Source organism: Amphiura filiformis, chromosome 20, assembly GCF_039555335.1.
Source record: "Amphiura filiformis chromosome 20, Afil_fr2py, whole genome shotgun sequence".
NCBI classification, from domain to species: Eukaryota; Metazoa; Echinodermata; class Ophiuroidea; order Amphilepidida; family Amphiuridae; genus Amphiura; species Amphiura filiformis.
The window spans coordinates 1,880,576-1,887,736 of NC_092647.1; positions in this window are offsets into that span (position 1 = coordinate 1,880,576).

Genomic DNA, 7,161 nt, shown 5'->3' on the forward strand with positions numbered 1-7,161 from the left:
CTCTAATAAACTTATTTATATGTATGAAGATTTCATAAATCATTCCAAAGTCTGAAAAATTGAAAAATCTAAAAAAAAAAAAATCTGACAAATCCCAGAAATTGAGGAGGGAGGGGCGAGAACCAAAATATTAATTTTACACGGCCTAAGGTAATAATTATTTATATAGTAACTCAATTGTCAAAAATGTCTCCTTTGGCCCCCATGGAGCAGATCATGTCACATATTTTCTGTAAAGCGTCTTGAGGTGTTTTGTAAGGTGCTATAAATGCGGTTATGTTGTTGTAACACCTTCTCAATGGTAATGAATAATTTTAATATTTATGGAATATAATATGAAGTCACTATAAAAATCAAAGCGATTATCACCCTCACTCATGAGAGTATCGTAGCAGTGCTCCTACTACTCTTGTGACCTTCATCACCGTATTATGTAACAGGGTTTCATGCTATCAGGCAACACCATTTAAAATACACAACCCCTATGGAAGGTTACACTACTTCCATTTTCACTGAAAATGGAAGTAGTGAAAATGTGTTGAAAACTTCCAATTTGTTGGGATTTTGAATTCCTTCATACTTTTTCCATGTTTAAATTTAAGTTGTGAAAATTTTTCTCAGTGGGGGTGTGAATTTCAAAGGGATTACCCCATTATAAAGATAACGACATTAATAAATAATGAAGAATATACCTTGGCTATATTTCATCATTTTAAAAGAAAATTAATTTCTTCTGAATTACATTTCATCACTTTGGTAAAATTTACCTTCTAATCAATTAAATTGATTTGTAAGAAAAATGGCGATGTTTCATTTCATCGCTTTAAAAAAATCATTTATGTATTATGTTGTTTTGTAAGGAAAATCATGATGTTTCATTTCATCACTTTAGAAACGTTTACTTACAATGTACGTATTACTTTCTTTTGTGATGTTTCGGCATTTCATTACTTCGGAAAAAAATCTTTTATGTTATATATTATTTTGTGTTAAAAATTGTGATGTTTTATTTCATCACTTTGGTAGAATTTCATTTCTAAATGTATTATTGTTTTATGATGAAAATTATGATGTTTTATTTCATCACTTTGGTAGAATTTCATTAAAAAATGTATTATATTGTTTTGTGATGGAAATTCTGATGTTTTATTTCATCACTTCTGTAGAATTTCGTTTCAAAATCTACATGTGTATTATATTGTTTTGTGATGAAAATTGTGATATTTAGAGAATAAAGGTATTGTTTTTAGCCCCTGGAGTGCATCTATCGTCTCATATAACACGGGCGACATCATTATTTTAAGTAAAACAACGAGGCGAAGCCGAGTTGTTTTACTCAAAAATAATGATGTCGCCTCGTGTTATATGAGACGATATAGATGCACGACAGCGCTAAAAACAATACCTTTATTCTCATTCTTAAACACTTCAATTCAAATAAAAATATCATACAAATTTTAATCAAATTAAATCCCACATTTTGCAAGGAATTACCTAGGGCCTAAAATCGATCCGTCCCGTTGTTGCTGTGCGCCTCCGATTGGTCCAAATAGCGAGTACGCGTATCACGTCGACGCACATGCACTGATCCATGTGATATCGTGTCATATCACACGGGTAAAGCTGGGTAAGAACCAATCAGATTGCAGGAACGTTCTCAAGTGTTTAAGAATTTATTTCATCACTGTACTTCAGTAGTTTTGCATTTCTAATGTATTATATTGTTTTTGATGAAAATTGTGATGTTTTATTTCATCACTTCAGTAGAATTGCATTTCTAAATTTATGTATTATATTCTTTTATGAGCAAATAAAATTGTGATGTTTTATTTCATCACTTTGGTAGAATTGCATTTCTAAAATGTATTATAATATTGTTTTTTGATGAAAATTGTGATGTTTTATTTCATCACTTTGGTAGAATTGCATTTCTAAAATGTATTATAATATTGTTTTTTGATGAAAATTGTGATGTTTTAATTTTATTTCATCACTTTGGTAGAATTGCATTTTTAAATGTATTATATTGTTTTGTGATGAAAATTGTGATGTTTTATTTCATCACTTCAGTAGAATTGCATTTCTAATGTATTATATTGTTTTGTGATGAAAATTGTGATGTTTTATTTCATCACTGGTAGAACTGCAATTTCATCACTTTGGTAGAATTGCATGAGGTAAATTGTGATGTTTTATTTCATCACTTCGGTAGAATTGCATTTCTAAATGTATTATATTGTTTTAATGAAAATTCTGATGTTTTAATTCATCACTTTGGAAGAATTGCATTTTTAAATGTACATGTATTATATTGTTTTGTGATGAAAATTGTGATGTTTTATTTCATCACTTTTGTAGAATTGTATTTTTAAATGTATTATATTGTTTTGTGATGGAAATTGTGATGTTTTATTTCATCACTTTGGTAGAATTGCATTTCTGAATGTATTAAACCGTTTTGTGAGGGAAATTGTGATGTGTCACATTTGAAAAATCAATCTTCTTGTATGTAAATGCTTTGTGAGGGAAATTGTGATCACTTTCAAAGATTTCATTTTTCATGTATAGGCTATTATCACATTGTTTTGTGAGGAAAGTTTTGAAATTCTGAAAAAGAAATAATAACAATAATAAGATATCATGAATTCCTTTGTACTTTGTAAAATATAACATGTGTTAAAACCATTTGAACTAAAATAACATATGTATTTTTAACAAAAATGTATGATGATGATGATGACTCCAAAAGGTCCCAATTTTTTCTCCTTGCCCGAAATTGTTTTGTATCTATTGTGTACAGATGTAAGCCTAACATTATATTAAAGCCACAATTTCTCCGCGATACAGAAAAACTCACGGAATTCGGGATTTGCTCACAGAAATTTGAAAATGCCACAAAATAGTGAAAAACTGTATAAAATGTCTCTCTTTTGTTTTAAGTTGCAAAATAAAACAAAGAAAAGTGATTATTTAGCAGTAATCAACCATTAAACTATCAATTCTAGCATTAATTTTAGGCCTACAAGATTCTGGCCATACTACAGTAAAAGGTAAGACAAAATACACTTTTAAAACATGTTTGTTGTAACTTTTCAGTGCTTTATAGTGGAAAACGGAAAATCACGGAATCGTCCAATTTGTAACGGATTTTAAATTTTGTAACACGCAGAAATCGTGGCTTTACATTATATTACTATAGTAAAAAAAAATGAAATTTAAAATCTACAATGTATTGTTGATGGTCAATATAGCTTTTATTTTCACCATCATAGAACCAAACCATGGCACCAAATTGACCTGAATACTATAAAAATACTATACAGTGCGCACAAGAGATAAGGTACCAGTTATGTTCACCCCTGTATATCCTGAACAAAGACAAAAATGTCCAAATTAAAACAGGCAGCCAATACCTGTACCCTTGTACTTCATTTGTTGAAATTGGTTGAGAATTAAAGAAATGGTGATCTAAAACCTAAGGAAGGAACAAGATCAAAAGTTTAACAGCATTTTAATGTTCTAATTATCTAATTAATGAATGCCCAGTTGAATGCGCTAAGCAATGGAATCATGGCGCTAGTTCCAGCCCTCAAATTAAGGATCTGAAGGGGCACTGCAACTTTTTAAAGGCAAGGCAGCACGACAGTTTGTAATATTTCAAGAGGGCATCATGGCAACTGTTGAAAATTTGAGAAGGGCACCAAGGCAATTTCTCAAAAGCGAAGAAAACACACACAAACATAGATAGATGATTTTATAATGAAGGGGCAGGGCTGGGGCACAGACGGCAACTTGATTAGGGAGGACAGTTTTTATGGTCTACTTAGCTCAGCAATGCTTTGCTGTCTTCGATAGTGCATTGTATCGGAGAGGTACCTGGCTTTTGGCTTTTATCAAAGCCCAAACCCATTAAAGCCTGTAGCAAACTCTTTTAGGCTCCGCTCAATTGACAACTCTGCTCCGATACAACACATTTACCAAAATATCGATCGAATCAATTTCACGACCATGCTTGAATTAACAACCCATTGAAACCTAATTACACCACTTTATGTAAACATAAACTTACACACATTATTTACTTTCTATTGAGCGCAGACACGACCTGAGACATGCTTATTTAATGACCACTTGAGTAGTTGATGAGTGGGTCGTTATGTACTTACTGAACACAAAGGAAATTGATTTTGGTTTTACCATCAACCGTGTTTATAATCCTGCTGCTCTGCTGAACGCTCCGATAGATATCAGCAAACTCGTATACTGTTCGCTTATTCCTATCGAACGCTCTAGCGTACATGATTACATGAACCATTATCGAAGACAGCAAAGCATTGCTGAGCTAAGTAGACCATAAAAACTGTCCTCCCTTAGATGGCACGGCAAGTGACTGCCTTGGGTAAAGGACATATTTTGAGGGCATTACGGCAGTGGGGATGGGCACCAACGGCAAAATGCCATGGGTGCCGTGGGTTAATTAGAGGGCTGGCTAGTTCTCTTGTTCGAGAACGCTTTGTGTACAAATCAATACGGAATGCAATTTAGCAAACTGCAACTTTTGAATTTGCATCTTCCTTGGGTTTTTGGATCATTTAGGATAAACAGGGGTCAACACACAACTGGTACTACATAATTCTTTTGTGTACTGTATCGCTTTGAACTACTTAATCATCGGTCACATCACATACAGTTCTATACGAAAACGGACAAAAGTTAAAACAGAGCTAGATACAATATACTGGTTTTAGATTTAGCATCAAACTTATTGCTAAAGTAATCTCTTTCTCAACGGGTGATTTTTATGAAGAAGATACTTGAAAGTTTGAATTTTGGTGAATATATGCTAATCTTTCAAGTAACATTGTGTAACATGTATGTGAAACAATTTTGTTTAAAATGGTATTAAACTTACAGGTCTGTGTATGCGATGTGACCGACAAAATGTCATGTGCCTTTAGCCATGACCAATTTGATAGATTTTGTAAATAAGAAAACCAGCAGATAGTACATGTACAATCATGGCATCATTTGTAATGTACTACATGTATACCTTGTCGACACCTTGGTCTGGGGCGGACATTTTATAAGTGAATTTAGAAGAGCAGCAACGACACCACTTGCATTACATTCCAGATGTTAAATCTACATCATAGGCAACATTTTTGGCTTTTTTTTGCGGCTGTTTTTCTATAACTGGTCTTTACATGTAGTTCTATGGAGAGAGTGCCCATTGAGGGCGCTATAACCTCTATTTTAGTAACAAAAATGTGATTTTTAAACAAATGACCGATGATATTTTTTTGAAATTTTCAGAGTATGTAGTATGAACATGATAATCAAGTAGTTGCCCTGCCTGCTCTTCTCCAAAAAAATAAAAAGTCCTATACCTCAATGATAATGAAACCTACATGTATGTGTCCACTGTCCAACTCGTATTATCGAGGAAACATCGCTATATCATTGATATAGACTTGTGCTACAAGAGAGCTTTGTGACTGACTGCACTGACATGCATTTTTTGTGAACGTACATGAGTGTATGCAGTTGGAACCCAGTTGACAAGCACATAAGAGTGTGCAAATGGTACCCAGCATGGCATACTCGTTTTATGTGCTTGTCGACTGAATTAATCTGCAAGATATTGTTTGTACATAAACATTTAATATGTATAGCCAGAAATGTCAAAAATCTCAACTTTTTTTTGAGAAAAGCGGGGGGGGGGGGGGGGTGAGCCTGTGGATCACGAAATGCCCTTTTAAATGTATTTTTTTAGAGTGTGAAAATGAATTTAAATGTGTATTACAAAATGTATATATTATCATTCAGAAGACATGAATAACAACATTTCATTGGATAATAGCCAAATAATATAATTTCGTATTGTTCAGCGTTGATAAATTACCGTACAATATATAGCCGTATTATACAGCTCTTTATCAGCACCGGCAATTAGCAGGCCTGCATACCCGCGTTGTATTGTAAACTGTGCTGATCGTGTATGCGGTAGAGATGGCAATTATGCGCTACCTCGCGTCGCGCACTAAGTGTGCGTCTCGCGTTGGCAATGGCGCGCTGTATTACATGGCCTGGCGGTAGTTGCATGACAGAAAACTGTAAAGCATGCATGAAAGAGTTTGGAGTAGGCCTATAACTTGATCATTGTAGGATTGTGGTGTTATTTATTTATTTATTTGTGTTGAATTCATGTCTACTGAATGGTAAATTTGATACCCCCTGTCTGTTCATCAGTGATATTTTTCGTATTGCATGAACAAACAGCCTGGGATATCTAATAGTATTCGGCAAGGTCCTCCTGATTATCACGTAAAAAGAACTAGCCTAAGGTCAAGTGTTGCCACACAGATTGATCGCTGAATGAGGTGTCGATGTGATGATGACCTGATTAAATTGGCCAATCAGAACTCCACTTCCATGTTGACTCTGTAAATTCCTCCCTCCCTTCTTCCTCACCCTCCCCTCGCCAAATTGCTGAAGAACCTTGACGAAAGCTATAGGTGACCAAAAAAAAACCTGTTTTACGGGCCCATGCAACCCAGAATTTGCATTTTGCGCAGAGAATTTGTTTTTTAATTTTGCTAAAATCATGTAAAATCAGCCATTTTTTGGCCAAAATTTATTGATTTTGATTGATAATTTTTGAAAATTTTTCAAACTACATGTATTTTCAAAATGTTTGCAAAAAATCTTTGCTGGATTTTTCAAGCTTTCAGTGATATTCCAGGGTCATTTTAGCCTACAGAAAAAAAAAACCAACCGACTGCCACTACTTCAAAAGTCTGGCCGCTAGTAAAACAGGTTTTTTTTGTCGCCTTTATTTGATTATATATTATTATTAAATAGAACTTAGAATTCTGAGCATTGTAAAAAACTCAGTTGCATGAATCTCATGTCATATCACAATAATGTGGATATTGCACTAGTAGCATCACTAGCATGTAGGGTGAGTTCACATAGGAGTATACTATACGGGTATACGGTGCACGTTTTGCAGGGCACACAAATAGCTTAATATCGAACAAGGTAAGTTCATAATACCAGGTCACATAAGAGGGCACTATTCGAAAAGGCCGCATACCTGCAATGCGTATAGTATAGTATAGTATAGTAGGAATCGTGCACGTTGGATTTTAGTGTAGCATA